This window comes from Ascidiella aspersa, chromosome 4 (assembly GCF_963924565.1).
Source record: "Ascidiella aspersa chromosome 4, kaAscAspe10.2, whole genome shotgun sequence".
Taxonomy (NCBI): Eukaryota; Metazoa; Chordata; class Ascidiacea; order Phlebobranchia; family Ascidiidae; genus Ascidiella; species Ascidiella aspersa.
In genome coordinates this window covers 32,629,075-32,642,799 of record NC_139450.1, presented here as the reverse complement: position 1 = coordinate 32,642,799, position 13,725 = coordinate 32,629,075, and the positions used below count along the sequence as shown (strand labels likewise).

The following is a 13,725-nucleotide window of genomic DNA, read 5'->3' as shown; positions in this document are numbered from 1 at the left end:
GTTTTAGAACTCTATAGCGGGTAAATACCCGGAGACAAAAACATTTTGCAGAAATATATAAAAATGAATAAAAGTAAATATGCTTAAGAGTACGTTCACATATAAATATTTTACGACACAAGATAGGCTCTGGGTTCACATCACACGACTGGAGGTAGATATTTTAATTAGGTGCTAAATATAATTCAGATGAAGAAAAAATGAATTGACACAAATTTTGGCGTCGTTTCTTCTGCTGCTATGGATCTTACAACTTCTCAAGCGAAAAAGACGGTAAATATTGCGTATGAAATGTGTCCTATTGTTTAACTGGTTTCAACATTAATTAAAACTCTTTAATTATACCATACTCAAAATGACCTTTTATGCTAGCAAGTGCGCAATGCGTTGACCAAGTCACGGTCGATAGTAATATCGATACTTGTAAGAAGGACAAAGGCGTTTTCACTCATTTTGACGTTTTATAACGAAACTAGGATTCGCACCCTAAACCAAGTAATGCTAGCAACACAAATTCCAGGACGAAAGTATGGTAGGATTCTAGACCAGAGCCAATCCTGATCAATAAGTAAGGCGCCGCACGTCCTATCGCAACATCGAAAACAAAGTGACATCGATATATTTTCCGGCTTCGCGTTCCACACAAGCCAGCACTTCGTTGTTCAAGTCAGCGCAAGAAACACACGATTTTCAGGGACCAGTGTGACAATATTTCCCCACATATGAGCTTCTACAGCTGTTTTTAATGGACTTCAGTCGCCCGAGAATCCTACAACAACTACACATGTCGCCCTACACCCGTCAGCAATAGGTTTCGTCGCCATTCGTGATTTGCTTCAAGGTAAAAACACGTAAGCAAACTTTAAGGCGCCAACATTGCAGTAATGACTTAATTTATTGAATAATTAAAATTATTTTATTAAAAGCAACTTTCACAGAAATTCTACAAATTATTATTTTAAAGGATCAAAAGTTATTATTCAGGTAAAATCGTGATTGGATAGCTTTCCCATCCGTAATGTGTGGTGATGTTTTTAGTTCAAAAAGAGGAGAAGCCTTCAGTTTGTTGCATTCAGTACAACGAAGACCAAAAAAGAATATAAATGAGGGGTAAGTACATAAAATATCGAAATAGTCACGCAAAATACGAAGCATATTGTTTCAAATTACTATTAATTCTTTCATGGCCTTAACGGCCTTTAGCAGATAAAACTAGCCTGTAGTATGATTCGAACTCATGACCTCGTCAATACTGGGCTAAAATATTTGTTAAGAATTCTGTCGTTTTCCAAAGCATTGGCTTTTTTCCAGTAATTAACGCAAATCTAAGTCATAGTAGCGGGAGTCGAAATAAATCTGGGCTATATATTTACAAATTTACCTTGTGTTGGTAATAATCAGGTTTATGATCACAAAGAATAGTTTACAGTTCTCAATGTTTTGACTTACCCCACTATTTTGCTGTTGGCATGCATGATGCATACGGTAGTTACAGACGGTAGGTTGTTATGGTTTGCGAGGCTGCTCTGGGCGAAAATGCATGAAACTGTGGGGACTGGGGTTCAGGGCATGCCTCGGTAGCTATCATTAACGTTGGGGTTATCAGGGTAAAATTATTAGGGAGTTTAGGTAAAAGGTTGTCTGGTTATTCCTGGTTATTGTTTTTGTGAACCCTATGTTTTAAAGGGTTTTATAGTTTTTTTACAACAATGTTGCGGAATGCTTCTATTCATCCGCGCACAGGCGGAGGACGCTGACTCGACTTTCGCCAACTTCATGGAACTACTCATTCGGAACGACTCAACAAGACACCTAGTGGCCATGTACACCGCTCTTCTCCCCCGGGAACCCCAGGCCAGGGGGAAGTACCTCACGCTGGCCGAGGAAGCGGGTACGTAGCATGAATCAATACTTACCCGACGGGGTATTTAACCGTGATCACTGTAGGGTTTATGTACTGCCATTTTTTTCCCTGGGTAACACTGGGTTTTTTTGGCAGTTACTCTTACAGTATTGAATCGGCAGGACGACTAGGCAAAAAGTACAGGGGAGCAGCACGAAATATTTATCGGGATTTTAAGGGCAAACCATTTTCGAATTCTAGTTTACAAGTTTCACAATTGAAAAACAATTAGCCTACCAAATAGGCCTACTTTTTCTCCAAATGTATTGAAATATCTGTATTTAACAGCAAGGCTTCGGAAAGAAGTGCGATGGTTAAGTTTTTCGATAACAATGGTTTCCAGTGTTGTTGTAAACAAGTCATTTTGAAATGAATTAAAGCGGTGCATCTAAGGTATACAGGATCGCAAGGTACACAACATCCTTGCGATCCTGTATATTTTAGATGAACCCAGTTAAAGGCCCAGTCAAGTTATAATTTGAGCAAGTCTACTTCGTTTGACTACTTCATCTGAGTTCGATGTGTGTGCTATGTATTAAATACACTTAAATGACTTGACTTCAATGCTTGGTTTGTACAAATAATTTGCTTGCACTTTATTTTTTTTTCAAATGGCCCCAGTTAACTCACATCAATCTTTTATAAACTTTCTTTCCAGACTCTATGAGATTTCACTGCCCAGGCAACCTGACGTTTTAAGCAACGAAAACAAGCTCAGTTTTACATGAACGTTTTCCAACCTCCCTAAGGAGTCGACGTACGAAACCATCGAGTTCTTGCTGCACAGACGATGCGTCATCATGAGTCAGCGAAAGCTGCGCCAAAAAATCTACGAATATATTTTATTTCGGTCGCGCTGCTTATACTGTTTTTGGTTTGCGTGTACCAGAGTCGGCAATAAGTGTTTTAGACATTAAGTACGACAATACCATAGTATTGAAATCAACGACATATTAATGCTAAATACGCAGAACTGCGCACGACAAAATAAGATCAAAATTTTCGGAATAAGACTCAAATCCGTAGGGTATGGGACGGGGTTAGGGATGATCGGGGCTGGACGCCCATGTTTGACCGGTGCCGTTAGGGCGCCGCTGTTTTAAAACAGGATTGTTAGGCCCTGTTTGGGTCAAAAAAATTGGTTAGGTATTGATATTTTTAATGGAGTGAATAATGTACTTGGGGTTGTTGGTTGACAAAATGTTATGGTTATTTGGGTCTTCTAAGGACTACTTTGGTCTTATTCCGAACATTTTTTGTTTCGACGTTAATGTTGTTATTATTTCGTTATTACGCTTGGTTTTATTATAAACGAGTATTACCGAATTGTTGTCCTCACTTACACACTGCCATTCGTCGGACACTCATATTGTATTAATGAAAGAAAAAACAATTTGAAATAATTTAACCGTACAAAAAAGCAGGTTTGCAATACTTGTAGTTTCATTTGATTAGGAAAATGAAGTTTGTTTTAAAAATTGTGTCGTTTCGTAATTTGATAATTTTGTGAATTACAACCGAAATGTTTTGCGTTGTTTTTTTACAGAAAATGTCTTGTCAGGCTTGCAGTTTATCAAACATCAATTAGTTTTGAGCTTGTATATTTAAATCGAAAAGATATAAGATATAGGTTTCCGAAAAAAAGCAGCTTCAGAAGGGCTAGATCTCAGTTGTAAGCACACATATATGTGTGTACATATGTTTCATTGTATTATGATATGATACTGGCGATCCCCTTCGTTATGAAGCTGCTTGTACTAACAGATTGAGCAAGCATTGGCGTATGGTTGTTTCTCGACTCGTTCCCTTCTGAGCCTGCATAGCTCAGTTGGTAGAGCGACGGTCCCGGCTTGACCGGAGGTCGTGAGTTCGAACCTCACTGCAGGCTAGTTGTTTTTCTAGTCTGCTCTGCTTGCATCATTGATCGACAGATTCGGTGAGTCTGCAATGGCTTTTCGGTGTACTAATAATACGTAAGCCGTTATCGTTGGTCAAAAAGCAGCTTCAGAAGGGCTAGATCTCAGTTGTAAGCACACATATATGTGTGTACATATGTTTCAAGATATAGGTTTCTGTTGAAAATTCCGGTAAATTCCCCATACAAATAGGATTTTCTAAAAATCGTCAAAAATCGAAAAAACACCAAGGCTATAGCCTTGCCAAATTTTCCAATTTTAAGGAAAAACGTTTTTGCTTCTAATTGCCCCAAAACCTTGATTAAACCAGTTTAAGGCGGTTTTAACCGGTTTCTGTTGAAAATTCCGGTAAATTCCCCGTAAAAATAGGATTTTCTAAAAATCGTCAAAAATCGAAAAAACACCAAGGCTACAAAGTTTCCAATTTTACCGAAAAACTTTTTTGCTTCTAATTGCCCCAAAACCTTGATTAAACCAGTTTAAGGCGGTTTTAACCGGTTTCTGTTGAAAATTCCGGTAAATTCCCCGTAAAATAGGATTTTCTAAAAATCGTCAAAAATCGAAAAAACACCAAGGCTATAGCCTTGCCAAATTTTCCAATTTTACCGAAAAACTTTTTTGCTTCTAATTGCCCCAAAACCTTGATTAAACCAGTTTAAGGCGGTTTTAACCGGTTTCTGTTGAAAATTCCGGTAAATTCCCCGTAAAATAGGATTTTCTAAAAATCGTCAAAAATCGAAAAAACACCAAGGCTATAGCCTTGCCAAATTTTCCAATTTTAACGAAACAATTTTTTGCTTCTAATTGCCCCAAAACCTTGATTAAACCAGTTTAAGGCGGTTTTAACCGGTTTCTGTTGAAAATTCCGGTAAATTCCCCATACAAATAGGATTTTCTAAAAATCGTCAAAAATCGAAAAAACACCAAGGCTATAGCCTTGCCAAAGTTTCCAATTTTACCGAAAAACTTTTTTGCTTCTAATTGCCCCAAAACCTTGATTAAACCAGTTTAAGGCGGTTTTAACCGGTTTCTGTTGAAAATTCCGGTAAATTCCCCGTAAAATAGGATTTTCTAAAAATCGTCAAAAATCGAAAAAACACCAAGGCTATAGCCTTGCCAAATTTTCCAATTTTACCGAAAAACTTTTTTGCTTCTAATTGCCCCAAAATCTTGATTAAACCAGTTTAAGGCGGTTTTAACCGGTTTCTGTTGAAAATTCCGGTAAATTCCCCGTAAAAATAGGATTTTCTGAAAATCGACAAAAATCGAAAAAACACCAAGGCTATAGCCTTGCCAAAGTTTCCAATTTTACCGAAAAACTTCAGTTTAAGGCGGTTTTAACCGGTTTCTGTTGAAAATTCCGGTAAATTCCCCGTAAAAATAGGATTTTCTGAAAATCGTCAAAAATCGAAAAAACACCAAGGCTATAGCCTTGCCAAATTATCCAATTTTACCGAAAAACTTTTTTGCTTCTAATTGCCCCAAAACCTTGATTAAACCAGTTTAAGGCGGTTTTAACCGGTTTCTGTTGAAAATTCCGGTAAATTCCCCGTAAAAATAGGATTTTCTAAAAATCGTCAAAAATCGAAAAAACACCAAGGCTATAGCCTTGCCAAATTATCCAATTTTACCGAAAAACTTTTTTGCTTCTAATTGCCCCAAAACCTTGATTAAACCAGTTTAAGGCGGTTTTAACCGGTTTCTGTTGAAAATTCCGGTAAATTCCCCGTAAAAATAGGATTTTCTAAAAATCGTCAAAAATCGAAAAAACACCAAGGCTATAGCCTTGCCAAATTTTCCAATTTTACCGAAAAACTTTTTTGCTTCTAATTGCCCCAAAATCTTGATTAAACCAGTTTAAGGCGGTTTTAACCGGTTTCTGTTGAAAATTCCGGTAAATTCCCCATACAAATAGGATTTTCTAAAAATCGTCAAAAATCGAAAAAACACCAAGGCTATAGCCTTGCCAAATTATCCAATTTTACCGAAAAACTTTTTTGCTTCTAATTGCCCCAAAACCTTGATTAAACCAGTTTAAGGCGGTTTTAACCGGTTTCTGTTGAAAATTCCGGTAAATTCCCCGTAAAAATAGGATTTTCTAAAAATCGTCAAAAATCGAAAAAACACCAAGGCTATAGCCTTGCCAAATTTTCCAATTTTAACGAAAAACATTTTTGCTTCTAATTGCCCCAAAACCTTGATTAAACCAGTTTAAGGCGGTTTTAACCGGTTTCTGTTGAAAATTCCGGTAAATTCCCCGTAAAAATATGATTTTCTAATAATCGTCAAAAATCGAAAAAACACCAAGGCTATAGCCTTGCCAAAGTTTCCAATTTTACCGAAAAACTTTTTTGCTTCTAATTGCCCCAAAACCTTGATTAAACCAGTTTAAGGCGGTTTTAACCGGTTTCTGTTGAAAATTCCGGTAAATTCCCCGTAAAAATAGGATTTTCTAAAAATCGTCAAAAATCGAAAAAACACCAAGGCTATAGCCTTGCCAAAGTTTCCAATTTTACCGAAAAACTTTTTCTTCTAATTGCCCCAAAACCTTGATTAAACCAGTTTAAGGCGGTTTTAACCGGTTTCTGTTGAAAATTCCGGTAAATTCCCCATACAAATAGGATTTTCTAATAATCGTCAAAAATCGAAAAAACACCAAGGCTATAGCCTTGCCAAATTATCCAATTTTACCGAAAAACTTTTTTGCTTCTAATTGCCCCAAAACCTTGATTAAACCAGTTTAAGGCGGTTTTAACCGGTTTCTGTTGAAAATTCCGGTAAATTCCCCGTAAAAATAGGATTTTCTGAAAATCGACAAAAATCGAAAAAACACCAAGGCTATAGCCTTGCCAAAGTTTCCAATTTTACCGAAAAACTTTTTTGCTTCTAATTGCCCCAAAATCTTGATTAAACCAGTTTAAGGCGGTTTTAACCGGTTTCTGTTGAAAATTCCGGTAAATTCCCCGTAAAAATAGGATTTTCTGAAAATCGTCAAAAATCGAAAAAACACCAAGTCTATATATAGCCTTGCCAAAGTTTCCAATTTTACCAAAAAACTTTTTTGCTTCTAATTGCCCCAAAATCTTGATTAAACCAGTTTAAGGCGGTTTTAACCGGTTTCTGTTGAAAATTCCGGTAAATTCCCCGTAAAAATAGGATTTTCTGAAAATCGACAAAAATCGAAAAAACACCAAGGCTATAGCCTTGCCCAATTTTCCAATTTTACCGAAAAACTTTTTTGCTTCTAATTGCCCCAAAACCTTGATTAAACCAGTTTAAGGCGGTTTTAACCGGTTTCTGTTGAAAATTCCGGTAAATTCCCCGTAAAAATATGATTTTCTAATAATCGTCAAAAATCGAAAAAACACCAAGGCTATAGCCTTGCCAAAGTTTCCAATTTTACCGAAAAACTTTTTTGCTTCTAATTGCCCCAAAATCTTGATTAAACCAGTTTAAGGCGGTTTTAACCGGTTTCTGTTGAAAATTCCGGTAAATTCCCCGTAAAAATAGGATTTTCTGAAAATCGACAAAAATCGAAAAAACACCAAGGCTATAGCCTTGCCCAATTTTCCAATTTTACCGAAAAACTTTTTTGCTTCTAATTGCCCCAAAACCTTGATTAAACCAGTTTAAGGCGGTTTTAACCGGTTTCTGTTGAAAATTCCGGTAAATTCCCCGTAAAAATATGATTTTCTAATAATCGTCAAAAATCGAAAAAACACCAAGGCTATAGCCTTGCCAAATTTTCCAATTTTACCGAAAAAATTTTTTGCTTCTAATTGCCCCAAAACCTTGATTAAACCAGTTTAAGGCGGTTTTAACCGGTTTCTGTTGAAAATTCCGGTAAATTCCCCGTAAAAATAGGATTTTCTAAAAATCGTCAAAAATCGAAAAAACACCAAGGCTATAGCCTTGCCAAAGTTTCCAATTTTACCGAAAAACTTTTTTGCTTCTAATTGCCCCAAAATCTTGATTAAACCAGTTTAAGGCGGTTTTAACCGGTTTCTGTTGAAAATTCCGGTAAATTCCCCGTAAAAATAGGATTTTCTGAAAATCGACAAAAATCGAAAAAACACCAAGGCTATAGCCTTGCCAAATTTTCCAATTTTACCGAAAAACTTTTTCTTCTAATTGCCCCAAAATCTTGATTAAACCAGTTTAAGGCGGTTTTAACCGGTTTCTGTTGAAAATTCCGGTAAATTCCCCGTAAAAATAGGATTTTCTAAAAATCGTCAAAAATCGAAAAAACACCAAGGCTATAGCCTTGCCAAATTTTCCAATTTTAACGAAAAACATTTTTGCTTCTAATTGCCCCAAAATCTTGATTAAACCAGTTTAAGGCGGTTTTAACCGGTTTCTGTTGAAAATTCCGGTAAATTCCCCGTAAAAATAGGATTTTCTAAAAATCGTCAAAAATCGAAAAAACACCAAGGCTATAGCCTTGCCCAATTTTCCAATTTTACCGAAAAACTTTTTTGCTTCTAATTGCCCCAAAACCTTGATTAAACCAGTTTAAGGCGGTTTTAACCGGTTTCTGTTGAAAATTCCGGTAAATTCCCCGTAAAAATAGGATTTTCTGAAAATCGACAAAAATCGAAAAAACACCAAGGCTATAGCCTTGCCAAAGTTTCCAATTTTACCGAAAAACTTTTTTGCTTCTAATTGCCCCAAAATCTTGATTAAACCAGTTTAAGGCGGTTTTAACCGGTTTCTGTTGAAAATTCCGGTAAATTCCCCGTAAAAATAGGATTTTCTAATAATCGTCAAAAATCGAAAAAACACCAAGGCTATAGCCTTGCCAAATTATCCAATTTTACCGAAAAACATTTTTGCTTCTAATTGCCCCAAAACCTTGATTAAACCAGTTTAAGGCGGTTCTAACCGGTTGGTCCAATTTTAAAATTTTACTCATTAAATATTTGCAGTTTAATTGTCGCTGGATTATATGATAGTTTTAAGTTTTTGTATTTTACTAATACTTTTGAAAAATTTACTTCATTAAATCATGAAAAAAATATCTAATCAAATCATGTTACGTTTAATTATTTTAAATTAATTTGGAATTAATTTTGTTAGCAATTACAATATCAACGTTTCGTTTGGGGGCCTGGTTTATAAAATTCCCTTTTTCTCCAAATCTCCTTCGTATGTCAATAATGTCGCTTGTGGTTAGAGATCGCATATTTCGTGATAAGATCGTGGGATAAATGGAAAATATTATTAACACGCGCGTGCGACTGAACCAAATGTGATAACATAGGCCAAGCGAAATATAAATACAGTATACCTTTTCATATGACACTCAGCGTAACTGTCGTGTGCTCAGCAGCACAGGTTAGTTTAATATATAGTTTATTGTAGACAGAGTAGACATTAGGTAAAGATTTTGAAGATTAAACTAAGCACAGATCGCTTTTTTTAATGTTATACGATAAATATATGTCGCAACTATAAACATCAATATTATCTTATTTAAATAGAATTAATTAATATTATATTATATTATATATATTTACATGTTTTTCATATAACATTAAAACAAACTGATTTTCGGTTTACTAAGTTCTGTACTTAGTTTAATATTTATTTCCTTGTTGTGCAACCAGAATCGTTTGTTTTTTGCCATTTGGATACAGGTATACATATTCTGTTATTAGAAAGAAAATTCTGACTATATAGATTATAATGTAGTAATATCTGCGTTTAAATATATCGTGGTATAGGTATCAGGGTTGGGTATCATTACGGAAACACACAATAATACCTAAAAATCAACAATACCTAAAGTAGATAAATACATAATGCCATAGTATATAGAACAACGACATAATACAGCCAAATACGCAGTAATATCCTGTAGAGAATAATATCAAAATCATCTGAATAAGACCTAAATCTACCTGAATACGTCCTTAATGCATACGAATAAGACTTAAATGGCCAAAATGACGCCTGAAAAACACACAAAAAAAACTTGCTGTTTATTTTCATACTATGTTATGTCCACCAAGGGTATATTTCAGCCTAAAGGCGCAGCTTAATGTTTTTAAAATTTCTTTACAACTTGGGACTCTGCGGTTTCAGTCAAATTTGTTCGCGTATATCTCGAATAGTAACATCTAGAACAGTGGTTCTTAAACTGGTGTCCGCAATGAGAATTAGTTTTTAAACATTAGGCTTAATGTATTTAAATTTTTGGGGGATTAAAATTACCTCGACAGCAACCTTGTTGATTCCAAGTTGATAGGAAACCAGACCCTGGTCGTACTTTAGGTAGTGAGCTGTCACTTTAGCCAGAGTTGCTTCCCACACTCGCTTCTTCTCTGCATCTTCTGCTTTACTTTCCTGATAAGAATAATTCATAAATTTTGTAGAGAGATACTGTATCTTGCTCAAGAAATGTTTAGATTGGGTCAGATTTGCGCTGTACCCCTTGGGGGTCCGTGAACTAGTTTTAGGGGGTCCATGAAGGCCTATAATTTAAATAGTCGTGTATATTTTAAAAGTTAGCATTTTATCGAAGAAAACAGTTTAATTACTAATAAAACGGTTTTGCACTGTATGTATTTAGACTCTATTTTACTTTCACATTTTTGGACCGAAATCAGCAGATTTATAAATTTCATTTGTATTGTGACGCCAAATCATGACGTCATTTTTGAATTTTTTTCCCCTAGCTTGGTCCACACAAGGCCCCCAAAAAATTGTAGGGATCCGCGGTAAAAAAAGTTTAAGAACCCCTGCTGTAGACTGCGTATATCGTATCAGTAGATGCATTATGCAAGCAAGGTCAGGCTAGAAAAGTTAAGATGAGGCTCAAACAACCTCGCTTATACTGGCCATAGCAAATTTGAAGTCGGGTCTGTTGCAAAAAATCACAAATTAAGTTTCAGATCAAGTTATTATTAGAGCACATCATATCAAGTCATAGGCATAAAACAAAAGATATAGTTTAACTATTAAAATTTGGAAACTCGTCCGATTTGAGCAACATCTCATCTAAAAGCACCAAAAATCATGTAGCAAGCAAATTGTTTCACGTGCACAAATTGAGACAGAAAATATATTAGTTTTATTTCAATGATACCAGTTAAATAGATGAAAATGTGGTTTGCTGCATTGATTAAAAATCGGTAAATATCTAATTTAAGAAAAAGAAAAAAGCAAAACAGAAATTATGTAGTACAAAAGTTAAGCTTAAGGCCTTTCCAGGTAAGTTACAATACACTGAAATCGGGGGCGTCGTGCGTGCGTGCGTGTGTGGAGGGGGGGGGGGGGGGGGCGGTGTCTAGGAGTCTTTAAAACCTCAGTTAATAAAAAAATCCAAGTTAATGAATGATCAAAAAACTAAAACCCTAATTACTGTGATGTTACATCGGCAACATTGCACCTGGCATTGAAAACATGTCGGTTCTTATCGCCGCCAACGCTTAATCACCGCACATTATCGTTGTTTCATTTAGCAGTTCGCCTGTCATACGGTCAAGCAATCTCAAACACGCCTGATAACGAATATATATTTTGTTTGTAAAACGAAAAAAACGACGCGTGTAAACTACAGCAAATGTGCATTTTGAACAAATTTAATTTATTCTTCTCGTTTTTTTGTATGAACTCCTGTATAATATCATCCACGAAGTAGTTAATATCCCAGTGTACGTTTATTAGCGTTAAGCCGGTCAAGCGCTATTGCCGCAGGTCGCTCTATTAAACGTTTTTTAGCCATAATCTCGAAAAGGAGCGCTCGGCCGTCGCAGTTGTAACAAACAGAGTCATTGCACGCTTTTTACAATCGGCGAAATAAAACGACCAATATTACCAAATCCAAATGGGCTTCGTATCCAATTCTGCCGTTTATTTCGGGTAATTGGAACCAATATAATTTAAAGGTTTACCGCCCAGGTTACGCATATGCGAGCAGACTTGGACAACTAGATTTATTTTATCTTTTTAAGATTGGATTAGAATTAGAATTAGAATTACCGAATTCCTAAAAAATCAAATTTCAATTAGAATTTGTTATTTTTTAAGACCAATTTAATTTAATCGCAATTTATTCTTATAAGAACGTGAATGGTAAATATGTGTGTGCTAATTTTTATGCTTTTTAGACAGTAAAAGTTACATACAAGTCGTTCCAACCAAAAACATTTAATTAAAATTCTGTTTTTGAACTGAGAGACTGAAAATGCCGTTGGACAAAGTAGCATTTTTGGTAAAATCCAAATAAGTTTAGAATTAGAATAAGCCACATTTTGCTCTAATTCAATGAATTAGAAAACTAGAATTATCTAGTTGTCCAAGTCTGTACGCGAGTGGCAAGTTTAAATAAGGCCTATCGCTGCGGCGACACATTTATAGTGATGGCTTTAAATGTAGCCTGGTAAAGCAGTGTCAGCGTTTTCGGGCGACCAATTACTTCGCGTTTCGCTAAAAACTTCGCTTAATAATTAATCGCCAATCAAACGTTATTGGGCGAGCGGCTAAAGTGTAATGCCAGGTGCGGAGTTCGCAATTTCCTTAACTGCATTATATTGCAAAAGTAACTTTCCCCGTGAAACTTGCGGGTCTCGGACGAAATACGCTGTAGGGTTACTTAAGGTCAACTTTAGGCCGATATTCAGCGAGGTTATGCACAGCGTAATAGTCCAGCATTAGTCCCCCGAATAAAATCTAAGTTATATACTTTAATAAAAATATACTAGGATTCAATATTCTGGATTCGTTATTCTAGATTAAAAACCCAAAGTTCTAGAATTCCCTGATATTGTACTTTAACATTTCAACTGACAACGAAGTGCAACAGTTTGTGATTGATACGTCACAAAGGCTGTTCTAAAACCGCAAATTCATAGCTTTTCGCGCGCAATTGAAATCACGTGACTTGAATGCGTCAATGGGGTGTTTTGAATGCGTCATTGGGGTGCCTTTTTCTAACGTCGAACAGACAATTTTAAACAGCCGTAAGCTCCTAATAATCGCCGTTTTCAGCGTCTAGAATACACGAAACGTAAAAAAAAAATATACATAGCCTATTTTTTTTTTTTCGTTGAAAAATTGATACGCTAATAGTTGAATTAGGCCTTCATTGGACCCCCTGAAACTAGTTCACCTACACCCAAGGGGTCCATGGACCCCAGTTTAAGAAGTCCTGGTCTAGGTAGTTTGGGTTGCTAAACATGTGATTTGGCTTGCTGATCCTGTGAAACGGACACGCTACGCGCCCGACTGCACTCACTTTCCTATATTCACAAGTCCGTTACGGCACCAGAGAAAGTAAGTAATGGCATTTTTCCGGCCGAGAGTTTCCGCACATCAGCCTTTTTTTGCAAAGCGAAACTGTGGCAAGTATACACAGACAATGGAGCATCTTTCCTGTTTTTTTTCCTGAGGCTGATGAATAGTTGTTTTGGCCGACTTTATCAGATCCATGTTTTAGTCGCTTCAGGCAGTTTGACATGAATGGTAAGACAGTAGAAAAACCGAAATGCAAGTAGTGGGTTTTGTGGTAGCAACCGCGAATGTTGTAAAATTGAATATATTACACTGTTTCAGGATCAGAAAAAATTTAAAATTTAACATAAACCCTTCTGGTTGAGTTAGATTCCGCAATTATTTTATAGTGATTTTCAAAACAAAAATTAAGTTGTTTAAAGTCAGGATTCTACATCGCAGTCCGTGGTATAGTTTATTACAAATTAAAACAATTAGAGTTGTTCTAATTGAAGATAAACAATTATTGTGAGTTTATGACGTATTATTAGAAAAGAAAGTAGCCTACATATGTTCATTCGTAAGTCCAAAACTAAACTGATCAAAATGTTGACCAAAGATGCATTTTAGGCCAGTAAAATTTTGTACAATTTTTTTCATTAAATTGTTAGGTTGGGAAATATGCCATTACAG

General features: G+C 35.9%; 1 non-coding gene across 1 annotated transcript; it reads left to right on the top strand.

Annotated features, from left to right (window-relative positions):
• Positions 1–3,716: 3,716 nt before the first annotated feature.
• Trnaa-ggc (transfer RNA alanine (anticodon GGC)) lies at positions 3,717–3,791 on the top strand. Its single transcript has one exon. It is a non-coding gene; the product is annotated as a tRNA-Ala (tRNA).
• Positions 3,792–13,725: the final 9,934 nt, after the last annotated feature.